At 41.1% G+C, this 13428-nt stretch overlaps 1 pseudogene; it reads left to right on the forward strand.

The window, feature by feature from the left end:
• Positions 1-5085: 5085 nt before the first annotated feature.
• The window catches only part of LOC140624675 (large ribosomal subunit protein uL30 pseudogene), a 95937-nt pseudogene continuing 87594 nt past the window's right edge, over positions 5086-13428 (forward strand).

The following is a 13428-nucleotide window of genomic DNA, read 5'->3' on the forward strand; positions in this document are numbered from 1 at the left end:
CACACAAATCTTAAAATAATTTGTTCTAACTCTCTGAAGAAAGTCCATGGTATTTTGATAGGGATTGCATTAAACGTGTATATTGCCCTGGGTAACATTGACATTTTCACAATATTAATTCTGCCAATCCATGAGCATGGAATATTTTTCCATCTCTTTGTGTCTTCCTCAATTTCTTTCAGAAGTGTTCTATAGTTTTGAGGGTATAGATCCTTTACATCTTTGGTGAGGTTTATTCCTAGGTATCTTATGCTTTTGGGTGCAATTGTAAATGGGATTGACTCCTTAATTTCTCTTTCTTCAGTCTCATTGTTAGTGTATAGAAATGCCACTGACTTCTGGGCATTGATTTTGTATCCTGCCACGCTACCGAATTGCTGTATGAGTTCTAGCAATCTTGGGGTGGAAACTTTTGGGTTTTCTATGTAGAGTATCATGTCATCGGCGAAGAGGGAGAGTTTGACTTCTTCTTTGCCAATTTGGATGCCTTTAATGTCTTTTTGTTGTCTGATTGCTGAGGCTAGGACTTCCAGTACTATGTTGAATAGCAGTGGTGAGAGTGGACATCCCTGTCTTGTTCCTGATCTTAGGGGAAAGGCTCCCAGTGCTTCCCCATTGAGAATGATATTTGCTGTGGGCTTTTCATAGATGGCTTTTAAGATGTCGAGGAATGTTCCCTCTATCCCTACACTCTGAAGAGTTTTGATCAGGAATGGATGCTGTATTTTGTCAAATGCTTTCTCTGCATCCAATGAGAGGATCATATGGTTCTTGGTTTTTCTCTTGCTGATATGATGAATCACATTGATTGTTTTACGGGTGTTGAACCAGCCTTGTGTCCCAGGGATAAATCCTACTTGGTCATGGTGAATAATTTTCTTAATGTACTGTTGGATCCTATTGGCCAGTATCTTGTTGAGAATTTTTGCATCCATGTTCATCAGGGATATTGGTCTGTAATTCTCCTTTTTGGCGGGGTCTTTGTCTGGCTTTGGAATTAAGGTGATGCTGGCTTCATAGAACGAATTTGGAAGTACTCCATCTCTTTCTATCTTTCCAAACAGCTTTAGGAGAATAGGTATGATTTCTTCTTTAAACGTTTGATAAAATTCTCCTGGGAAGCCATCTGGCCCTGGACTCTTGTGTCTTGGGAGGTTTTTGATGACTGCTTCAATTTCTTCCCTGGTTATTGGCCTGTTCAGGTTTTCTATTTCTTCCTGTTCCAGTTTTGGTAGTTTGTGGCTTTCCAGGAATGCGTCCATTTCTTCTAGATTGCCTAATTTATTGGCGTATAGCTGTTCATAATATGTTTTTAAAATCGTTTGTATTTCCTTGGTGTTGGTAGTGATCTCTCCTTTCTCATTCATGATTTTATTAATTTGAGTCTTCTCTCTCTTCTTTTTAATAAGGCTGGCTAATGGTTTATCTATCTTATTAATTCTTTCAAAGAACCAACTCCTGGTTCTGTTGATCTGTTCCACAGTTCTTCTGGTCTCGATTTCGTTGAGTTCTGCTCGAATCTTTATTAACTCCCTTCTTCTCTTGGGTGTAGGATCTATTTGCTGTTTTTTCTCTAGCTCCTTTATGTGTAAGGTTAGCTTTTGTATTTGAGTTCTTTCCAGTTTTTGAATGGATGCTTGTATTGCGATGTATTTCCCCCTTAGGACTGCTTTTGCTGCATCCCAAAGATTTTGAACGGTTGTATCTTCATTCTCATTAGTTTCCATGAATCTTTTTAATTCTTCCTTAATTTCCTGGTTGACCCTTTTATCTTTTAGCAGGATGGTCCTTAACCTCCATGTGTTTGAGGCCCTTCCAAACTTCTTGTTGTGATTTAGTTCTAATTTCAAGGCATTATGGTCCGAGAATATGCAGGGGACAATCCGAATCTTTTGGTATCGGTTCAGACCCGATTTGTGACCCAATATGTGGTCTATTCTGGAGAAAGTTCCATGTGCGCTTGAGAAGAATGTGTATTCAGTTGAGTTTGGATGTAAAGTTCTGTAGATATCTGTGAAATCCATCTGGTCCAGTGTATCATTTAAAGCTCTCGTTTCTTTGGAGATGTTTTGCTTAGAAGACCTATCGAGTATAGAAAGAGCTAGATTGAAGTCACCAAGTATAAGTGTATTATTATCTAAGTATTTCTTCACTTTGGTTAATAATTGATTTATATATTTGGCAGCTCCCACATTCGGAGCATATATATTGAGGATTGTTAAGTCCTCTTGTTGAATAGATCCTTTAAGTATGATATAGTGTCCCTCTTCATCTCTCACTACAGTCTTTGGGGTAAATTTTAGTTTATCTGATATAAGGATGGCTACCCCTGCTTTCTTTTGAGGACCATTCGAATGGTAAATGGTTCTCCAACCTTTTATTTTCAGGCTGCAGGTGTCCTTCTGTCTAAAATGAGTCTCTTGTAGACAGCAAATAGATGGGTCCTGCTTTTTTATCCAGTCTGAAACCCTGCGCCTTTTGATGGGGTCATTAAGCCCGTTCACATTCAGAGTTACTATTGAGAGATATGAGTTTAGTGTCATCATGATATCTATTCAGTCTTTGTTTTTGTGGACTGTTCCACTGAACTTCGTCTTAAAGGGGAATTTTAAGAGGCCCCCTTAAAATTTCTTGCAGAGCTGGTTTGGAGGTCACATATTCTTTTAGTTGCTGCCTGTCTTGGAAGCTCTTTATCTCTCCTTCCATTTTGAATGAGAGCCTTGCTGGATAAAGGATTCTTGGTTGCATGTTCTTCTCATTTAGGACCCTGAATATATCCTGCCAGCCCTTTCTGGCCTGCCAGGTCTCTGTGGAGAGGTCTGCTGTTACCCTAATACTCCTCCCCATAAAAGTCAGGGATTTCTTGTCTCTTGCTGCTTTAAGGATCTTCTCTTTATCTTTGGAATTTGCAAGCTTCACAATTAAATGTCGAGGTGTTGAACGGTTTTTATTGATTTTAGGGGGGGATCTCTCTATTTCCTGGATCTGAATGCCTGTTTCCCTTCCCAGATTAGGAAAGTTTTCAGCTAGAATTTGTTCAAATACATATTCTGGCCCTCTGTCCCTTTCGGCGCCCTCGGGAACCCCAATTAAACGTAGGTTTTTCTTCCTCAGGCTGTCGTTTATTTCCCTTAATCTATCTTCATGGTCTTTTAATTGTTTGTCTCTTTTTTCCTCAGTTTCCCTCTTTGCTATCAACTTGTCTTCTAGGTCACTCACTCGTTCTTCCACCTCGTTAACCCTCGTCGTTAGGACTTCTAGTTTGGATTGCATCTCATTCAATTGATTTTTAATTTCTGCCTGATTAGCTCTAAATTCTGCAGTCATGAAGTCTCTTGAGTCCTTTATACTTTTTTCTAGAGCCACCAGTAGCTGTATAATAGTGCTTCTGAATTGGCTTTCTGACATTGAATTGTAATCCAGATTTTGTAACTCTGTGGGAGAGAGGACTGTTTCTGAATCTTTCTTTTGAGGTGAGGTTTTCCTTCTAGTCATTTTGCTCAGTGCAGAGTGGCCAAAAGCAAGTTGTATTGGGAAAAAGAGAAAAAGAGAGGAGAGAAAGAAGGAAAGAAAAGACAAGCGAAAAAAAAACGAAAAAAAAAAAGAAGAAAAAGAGAAAGAAAAAGAAAGGAGAAAAAGGGGTGGGGGAAGGAAACAAATCAAAAAGCAAAACAAAACAAAAACAAAAACAAAAACAAACAAACAAAAAAAGAACCACCGGGGAGTATCTTCTGATTCTGTGTTCTTTAAGTCCCTTGGCTTCTCCTGGAAGTTGTCAGTCTAGCTGGTGTTCTGGGGGAGGGGCCTGTTGTGCTGATTTTCAGGTGTTAGCAGTTGGGGGAGCTGCTGTGCCCCTGCCTGGTGCAGGGCTCAGTGGGGGTTGTTTACCCCGTGAGGCCGCAGGAGGAACAGCCCCAGTGGCGGGGCAGCTCTGGAAACCTGGAACTCCGGAGCTCTCCGTCTGCAGGGCCTGGATGCTCCGGGGCGGGGCCGCTGATCTGCTCAGCTGGGGCAGGAGCCTCCTTGCTGTCCTGGGCCCTCCCGGCCTCTGTCTGTCCCGGGGGAGGCCGGATCCTGGGCTGTGTCCCGGCGCCCTGTGCTCCGGAGCCTGCGCTGGTGGATTCGCGCTCCCGGGCCGCGCAACCCCCTCCGCGGAGCCGCCGCCCGAGCCCCTCCGAGCTGCTCCTGGAACCGCGCAGCCCCCTCCGCACGGAGCCTCTTCCTCTGCCCGAGCCCCTCCGAGCTGCTCCCGGGGCCGCGCAGCCCCCTCCGCGGAGCTGCCGCCCGAGCCCCCCCCCCGAGCCCCCCCCCCCGAGCTGCTCCGGTCCCGCCGGGTCCCGCTGTGCGCGCTGCAGCCCTTAGGGAGCTCGGCGCACTCTCCTGGGCGCGCAGTTGCTCTGTTACTGTCCCGGGGAGCCCGAGGGCATCCCCGCCCTCCTGGGTCCTGCTCCAACTCCCCACGAGCCCCTTTCCGCCCGGGAAGGTCGGTGCAGCTCCTGCTCCTCCGGGACGGGGCTCTCCTGTCCTGGGGACACTCGCCCCGGCCTCAGCCCGGCTCCTCGCGGGGCCCCTCCCCCTTGGAGGCCTTTGTTTCTTTATTTCTTTTTCCCCGTCTTCCTACCTTGATAGAAGCGCGAACTCTCCTCACTGTTGCATTCCAGCTGGTCTCTCTTTAAATCTCAGGCCGAATTCATAGATTTTCAGGATAATTTGAAGGTTTTCTAGGTAGTTTGGTGGAGACAGGTGATTTGGAGACCCTGCTCTTCCGCCATCTTGCTCCTCCCCCCCTAAATCAGCCAATTTAAATCGAGTTTCAGTGTTGGGATGTCCTGAATCCAGAAAACCATGGAGCGTGGACTGCTTGCTCGATTTTCATCTTCTGTTTGGTGCACTATAGACTTGATCACAAATATGTCTAGGATGGAGTCAACTTCAGGTCCTGGGATTCTCTAACCGTTAGCAGTAATCCAAGGGTGAACTTTCACATATATTCAATCCTCATTTTTCACAGCCTCTGAATCTGTGAAATCACCTGCTCACTAAAATGTACTTGTAACCCCCAAATTAATACTTGTGTTTTCACAGTCATTTGTGGAGATGCATAGTATGGTGAAAAACTTGAGTCCTCTGATTTGCACATCCCAGCTGAGGTCAAACCAAGTGATGCTCTGCCTTCTTGTTTCAGCTTTCTTCATACTGTGAACAAGTATGCTTTTTTCATTTTATTTAATGCCATGCGCGCATGGGTCTGTGTGTGTGTGCTTTTAGTTGGTGGTTTTACGATTTGATGGCCCATAAGTATATGTGTTCCTAAGCACAAGAAACCTGGAAGAAAATGGAGGGAATGCATGTGTTATATACACTTTGTTCAGGAGTAAGTTATAGTGCTATGGGCCATGAGTTCAATGTTAGTCAACAATATATGTTAGATAAGGTGTCTTTAAACAGAAAAGCACATAAAACAAAGTTATGCATTGATCAGTTGATGGAAATGTTATGACCAGAGGCTCATGGAAACTTATCCTGGATTTCCCCAGGAGCAAAGGTCCTGTACGTGCTAATTCAGTACTCACAGAGACTTTATAGAACAAAAGTAGTGAGAATCAATTGTATCTAGTAGGTCATTCAATTATTCATGCTAATTTTTTCAGAAACACTGAACTGTTGGCCTGTTTCATTACTCCATCACCTTCTCCCTGTCCTTTGGCCTTGTGGGCTTCCTATGCTCCCAATCCTTTATGTACCTTCCAATCCCAGCAGGTCTCTTCTTCCCCTCATAAGCATTGAACATTTGCCATTGCCATCTTGCACTGGAGTCCCCATTGGGATTTTATGATTACATTCTCCCCTCAATGACCTTTTCAAAAGTAGCCATGAGTACTTTGCCTCTTCTATGTTCTTGCCCATGGGATTGCCTCGGTTGTCCATCCACATAACCTCTGCTCTATGTCTTGTAAATTCCTCTTGCATCCCTAATGTGAGGCTTTGGGATGGGGTAGCTTGGCTAAGGTGAACAACAGTCTCCAGAATTCCTTTTCCAATATATTTCTGGTTAAGATGGGATATAAGAGATATTTTCTTAAGCAAATTGATGGATTGTAGCTTCACAGCTTGTACTTTTTTCCAATTATTCATTCAAGCACTACTCTGGTTTCCACTGTGAAGGGATTGTACAGATTAAAATCTCTAATCAATTGAATTTAAATTAATCAAAATGAGGGTTATTTTCGGTGCACCTAATAATCTGTTGGAAGTCCTTTAAAAGAGACGTAGAAACAATATACTCTCCCTTTCCCCTGGACCTTCCTTCCTCACTTCCACTGGCTTCAGACTGTGCCCATGAGCTCTAACCCTGCTTGGGATCTTCCTTTCCTGCTTTTCTGTCCTACTGATTTCAGACTTGCTTAGCCTGCCTCCATAATTGCATAAGACAATTCCTTGTGAAAATTAAAAAAAAAACAACCCTCTTAATATGCATGTATATATGTGCTGCATATACTGGTTCTGCTCCTCTGGTTAAACCTTGGCTGATACAGTTCCCATGCTGTAGACAGCTCTCCCTCCACCCAGCCTTCTCTTCTTTCTCTGTAACTGTTTTACATTTTACTTTTTTAAAGATTTTATTTATTTATTCATGAGACACACAGAGAGAGGCAGAGACACAGGCAGAGGGAGGAGCAGGCTCCCTACAGAGAGCCTGACACGGGACTTGATCCCAGGACACCGGGATCACAACCTGAGCTGAAGGCCTACACTCAACCACTGCGCCATCCGGGTGCCCCAACTGTTTCACATTTTTTTCATACAGTATGGGTTAAATATTAAAATTCTGGCTCTTCCACTTTCTAGATATATGGATTTAGGGAAGTTACTTGGACTTTCTGAGTCTCAATTCCTTCATCTATAAAATGAGAATGTTAATGGCATATACCTTATAGAATGGTTTTGAGGATTAATCAGCATGTGTAAAGCCATCAAGAAATACAATTGCTATAATAATTGTGATCTAAAGAATTTTATTTGTTCCTTTCACATCTCCAGCACTGTGGAGAACACAAAGGAAGCAGGTGAGAGTTCTTTCTTTTTAGGATTTTATAATGTGCTTGGGAAGAGAAAACAAACATATGGAGACTTATGTTCTGAGACAAAAAGAAAACCAAGAGATGCAATAGCTGGCATTGTATTTATGCCAACAGTGAGTAAAATATGTGAGCTGTGTACTCTTCTAGGGGAGCACAAATACTCAAACTCTTCGCTCTTCTCTTTCACCTCTCTTAGTTTCTACCAAATAGAGGAATTATTAATCTGATAGTTAGATTCAAGGACTCTGACTGGGTCATGTTTATTAGTAAACTGTGATCAGTGTGCATTACAAGGTCCCAGCATGTGTCCCATGCATATGCTTTTTCTGCCCCTGCTTCAGAAGTAGTGGATGGTTTCTTGGGATGAGCCCTGCTCACATATTGGTCTCAGCTTCCCTCTTCCTTAGGGTGACTCCCACAAGATAAGATCAACTGAAAGATAAGTTGAACTGAAAGTTCAACTGAACTTTCTTTCTTCTTCTTTTATATACACTTTATAGAAGTCTCTTTTTTAGTCTTTGTTCCATGTGGCTTATGAGAAAGGGGTTTTCAAAGTCCATTATTACAAGATTTCGGTTTGGAGGTTCAGGCCAGGGGGAATCAAGCCCAGATATCCAGAGCTTCCTGCATTGGGGTTTAGGGACAAATTCTGCTAACAAGAAATGGGTGCTTTATTTTGTTTGGCTCTGTCTCCTGGTGTATACATCCCTTGGGATTCACAGGGAGAGGGATCTTGACCAAATCCTCCTGGCCTCAAAGACTTGGAAATATATACATAGGACAAAAGCTGCTATGTAGTGTGTAATCATTATGTGTAGTTTTGGGACCCCTTGGGAAAAATTCAAGTATGCTGAGCTCTGTAGTTTTTTTGCACAAATTATAGGTCTAAATGGCCTCTTTCCCCCATATTCAAACCCAAATCTCCAGATTCATCATGCCAAAGTAGAAAGCCAAATGTGCCATTTATTCTGAGGAAATAATCCAGAGAAAGAAAGAGAATATGTTTGTTTTTGAGGCCTATATGTGTGCACCACAAGACTTCTTAGGGCACGGTAAGGGTCCTGAGCCCATGATGATAAAGCATGTGGAAAATTAACTCCAAATTGCTCAACAAATAACACTTCTAGAGAAAAATAGCACAGAATGGTATGTTCTTTTGGGGTATGGAGCCAGAGAAAGTTTTTTGAAGATGAGCTTTGAAATGGGTTTTAAAGAATGTGAAGAACTTTGAATGATGGAGAGAAGAGGAAGAGAATTTTAGGCAAAGGCGATCTGTAGACTCAAAGTCTATCATTGTTATTGTTTTTCTTAGTTTATGTTTCCCCTAAACCAAAGTCTAAGGCAACCATTTATGTAGAAGGTGATTCCACAAAGCACGAGTGAGGATGTTAGTGAAAGCGAGACAGGATAATGGGGGAAGCCAATAAAGAATATTTTAATAAGGGACACATGGGTGGTTCAGCAGTTGAGCATCTGCCTTTGGCTCAGGGCATGATCCCTGGTCCGGAGATCGAGTCCCGCATTGGGCTCCCTGCGAGGAGCCTACTTCTCCCTCTACCTATGTCTCTGCTTCTCTCTTTGTGTCTCTCATGAATAAATAAATAAAATCTTAAAAAAAGGAATACATTAATGAAAGCTTATGGTCACTGTAGTCAAATGGGGCTCATTCTCATTGAGAATTCTCTGGAAAAAAAAAAAAGAAACAAAAACAAAGTGGAATATCCCTCAGAATTATTTCCCCAGGGACCAGGGAAGTTGAGGCATTTATTCACCAGCTCTCATATTTCCCACTGATTGAGGGCTGTGTGCCTGATATTTTAGTTTGTACCTGTTTGTGGCCCAGGCAGCTTTTGAGGTGCCAGAGAAAGTCCCCAGAAGGAGGGCTTCAGAATGCAGAAAACCATCTTGATTCCTCCTTCACTTCACCAAAGCAGTTTCTCCATCAGCCTTCCTTCCCTACTTCAGTAAATGGCATCACAATCTATCCAACAGCAAGTGCCGGAACTTAGAGTCATTCATCCAACTATAACATTTATTGAGCACTTACACTGTGCCCAGTACTGATCCAGGTGCTAGGTGCTGACAAGTTCTATATGGTCTACAACAGAAACATCCCAAACCAATCCTCTTCTCTCCAAATCCATTTCTGTGTCTGTAATTTGGAGCATGGTGGCCATTTAAAATTGATAAATTGTTACTCTTTCAGTTTTTGCTGAAATATTCATCTTTTCTTGCCCTTGGACATTGATATTCTTGGTTCTGGGACTTTGGACTCAGAACTGTACTTTCACCATCAGTACTCTCCTCCACCCCTCAAACCAATTTTCAGGCCTTTGAACTTGGACTGAATTATACCATTCGCTTTGCTAGTTCTCCATCTTGCAAATGGAAGATCATAGGACTTCTTGGCCTCTACAGTCATGTGAACCAATTGCTATAATAATAAATCTCCTCTTATATGTAATCTATTGATTCTTTTTCTCTGGAGAACCCTGACTAATACAATGGCCAAGTGCACTATCTGAAGCTATGCTCAGTGGGAGGATTTTCTCTTGTTTCTGTCTTTCAAGGTGCTGTAAGTTGAATTCCATTGTGTCTCCCAAATGATATATTGAAGTCCTAATCCCTGGTACCTGTGAACATGACCTCTAGAAATAAGATCTTTGCAGATATACTCATTGAGATGAGCTCCTACTAGATTAGGGTGTGCCCCAATTCCAGTGACAAGTGTTCTTTTGAGGAGAAAGAGATTGGAAACATAAACACATGGGGAAGAAGGCCATATGAAGACAGACAAAGAGAGGAGTTAAGCTACTACAAGTAAAAAAAAAGTCTCAAGAGTTGCCAGCAACTACTAGAAGCTAGAAAAGGTAAGGAAGATTCTTTTTTAGAGCTTTCAGAGGGAACATGGCCCTGAACACACCTTGATTCTGGACTTCTAGCCTCCAGAACTGTGAGACAATGAATTTCTATTGTTTTAAGCTACCCAGATTATGGTACTTTGTTGTGGCAGCCCTAGAAAAAAATTTTTGAAATGTTTTTATTTGAGTATAGTTAGCACACAATGTTACATTAGTTTTAAGTGTAAAACATAGGGATTCAACAAGTTTATACATTGTGCTATGTTCACCTCAAGTGTAGCTACCATCTGTCACCATACAATGCTATTACCATATCATTGACTAGTCCCTATGTTGTGCCTTTCATCCCCATGACTTATTTATTCCATGACCAGAAGCCTGTATCTCCCACTCTCCTTCACCCATTCTGTACCCCCTGCCCCAAACAGTAGCCATCGGTTTGTTCTCAGTATTTATGGGTCTGTTTCTGCTTTTTGTCTGTTTATTCATTTGTTTTGTTTGTTAGATTCCACATATAAGTGAAGTCATATGGTATTTGTCTTTCTTTGCCTGATTTACTTCTCTTAGCATAATACCCTTTAGGTCCATCTATGTTGTTGCAAATGGCAAGATCTCACTTTTTTATTGCTGAGTAATATCCCATTGTATATACCACATCTTCCTTATCCATTTGTCTGTTTATGAACATGGGTTGCTTCCATATCTTGACTATTGTAAATAATGTTGCCATAAACATAAAAGTGCATATGTCTTTTCCAAGTAGTGTTGCCAAATCGAAACAAAACACCAAGTCTTTGTTTCCCCTTATTGTGCCACTACCACAGTGAATACCCGGTAGTGAAATCATTGGACCATACAGTGTTTCTGCTTTTAATTTTTTGAGGAGCCTCCACAGTTTTCCACAATGGCTGCACCAATTTACATTCCCACCAGCAGTGTACAAGTGTAAGTACAAAAGTGCAAGTGCAAGTTCTTGTACAAGAAAAAGTGTTCCTTTTTCTCCACATCCTCACTAACACTTGTTATTTCTTGTGTTTTTTATTTTAAGCATTATGATTGGTATAAAGTGATACTCCATTGTGGTTTTGATTTCCATTTCCCTGATGATTAGGAATGTTGAGCATGTTTTCAAGTGTTTATTGGCCATCTGTATGTCTTCTTTGGAAACGTGTCCATTCAGGTCCTCTCCTTATTTTTAACTTGGATTGTTTGCTTGCTTTTGGTGTTGAGTTGTATAAGTTCTTTATGTATTTTGGATATTAACTCCTTCAGATATATCATTTGCAAATATTTTTTCCCATTCATTAGGTTGCATTTCCGTTTTGTTAATGGTTTCCTTTTCTACCCTCCCTGTTTAATTGAAGCTTTTCTCTAGGGTAGCAGAGCTGCCAGGCTTAGAGTTCAACCTTCTATGAAGCTTCACTACTCTTATGTTAGCTGATCTTAGCTTTTTCCCCACCTTTTAGCAAATGATCCAGACCAAAGGTTGCACTTAGGGTCTACTTCTTAGAACTGTTTCTAGTGTCTACCATTTTTTGGTTGAGTTTCCTGGAAACAAAGTTGAGATGAAGATTTGTATGTAGAATGTGTACTGGGAAGTTCTTTCAGGAACAATACCTTCAAGGAAATACAGGAAGCAGAACTGGACAGAGACAAAAACTATGTGAATTATAGTAAATGTCTCAGACGATCCTTCATGGATCTCTGAAATGGAGAAAGCTCTTTAGAGTTATCCACAAACTGCTACAAGGAGAATAGGTCTTCATACTTTTCATTAACCAAATATTGGTTGTAGGTTGCTCTAGGCAGTGATTGTAACTTTGGATGAGGTGGGTGCCTTTGATAGAAACAATTCCAGGGAAGAGATGTGGCTATGAGATATTAGCCACTAATACTTCTAGTAGCTCAAAAATGAGTGCCTTGGTCTTCATAAGGGCATCTGAAGAGTGCGTTTTAGTAACCAGTACAATACATAATGCATTTCTGCATTTTTCTATTTACTTTAAGACAATAATTAGAATATAAACTCCAAGAGAACAGGAGCTTTGTCTCATACATTCCTATATCCCCAGAATTAAGAACAGCCTGGCTTAGTATTTACTCAATAAGTGTTTGTTGACGAAATGATTGAACTAAATGAGTAATTAAAGCATATTTATAGGTGCCACATTTTGTAAACTGACAATCACTTGACATATCACAGGGAATATAAATAAATGAAAATGTAAATAGGAAAGCCTCACAAAGCCCTTCTTTACTCTTACATTTGAGTGAAAGTGAAACTCTTTAATGTGATTTTTTTAACTTTTATGAAATTGAACCTACTTCTAAAGCATGAAATGAATTGATAAATGACATGGACAATATACTTATTTTTAGCCATGACCTTATACTCTGATATGGGTTCTTAATGAACTGTCTTCGTTATAACTGGTGTTAAAGAATATTAAGAAAAAGATTATAATTGGATCAGCTCTTATAGTTGGATTGACTCATGAAGGCAAATTTGGTTTTGCACCTATATCGCATTAATATCCATTTTCAATTGCCTTCCAACAGATGTCTGCTTTTGATTTTAAACGTAGATTTTCAAACATTTTTATGATACTGTGAATGTATAGAATCTTCTAAAACATTTTTCAAACCATATTCTATTAAATATTGGCAATCTCCCATATGGAATGAGGGAAAAAAAAGTCTGAAATGCCATCTTGTCCACTCTTTAAATATTTCTAATGCAAAATGTCACATAAACTCAACATTAGTAAACATTTATTTTTCTTCATTTAACAACTACCATGTGTGAATTCAGGTTTACAATTTTAAAAAATGACTAATTATGAAGAGCAAATATCAAGAATGGCAGCCATGAGGAGTTCTGTGGACCTGCTCCCCAACAAAACAAACATAATTGATAAAGAATTTTTTGAAAAGATTTTATTTATTTATTTGAGAGACAGCAGGGGGATGGGCAGAGGGAGAGAGAGAATCTCAAGCAGACTCCATGCTGAGTGCAGAGCCCAACACTCCCTCTTTCCTGAACTCTTAGTTGAGGGATAAAGTATTTCACATGGAGTCACACTGCTAGAATTTCTCATACCCTTCCGCTCTGAGTTACAGAGGCTAAGTTCCTATTGAGTATGATTCAGAGGTCAGGAGTACCCTTCACTCCCAGCGAGGAGTCTCTACCCAGATATGACAGGCTGAGAATCCTGGAGCCCTGATCACTTTCACCCCAACTTATTCCTGGGTTGGGAGTACCATGCTGGGAGATGCCAACTAAGAAGACTAGAGACAACTACTCCTGCCCAGTGCCCAGAGTATCTGCTCAGAGTTGTCCACCACCACCACCACTCCTGCAACCCCCTGCCCCGGGAGAGAGACAATCCATAAGAATAGACATCTAAAAAACTTTCCCTAAAGGAACTGATTTTATTTGGAGTAGAGTGTGGGAATTTTAAGCCCTAGGGTGATCTCAAAAAACA

Source organism: Canis lupus, chromosome 35 (assembly GCF_048164855.1).
Source record: "Canis lupus baileyi chromosome 35, mCanLup2.hap1, whole genome shotgun sequence".
NCBI lineage: Eukaryota > Metazoa > Chordata > Mammalia > Carnivora > Canidae > Canis > Canis lupus.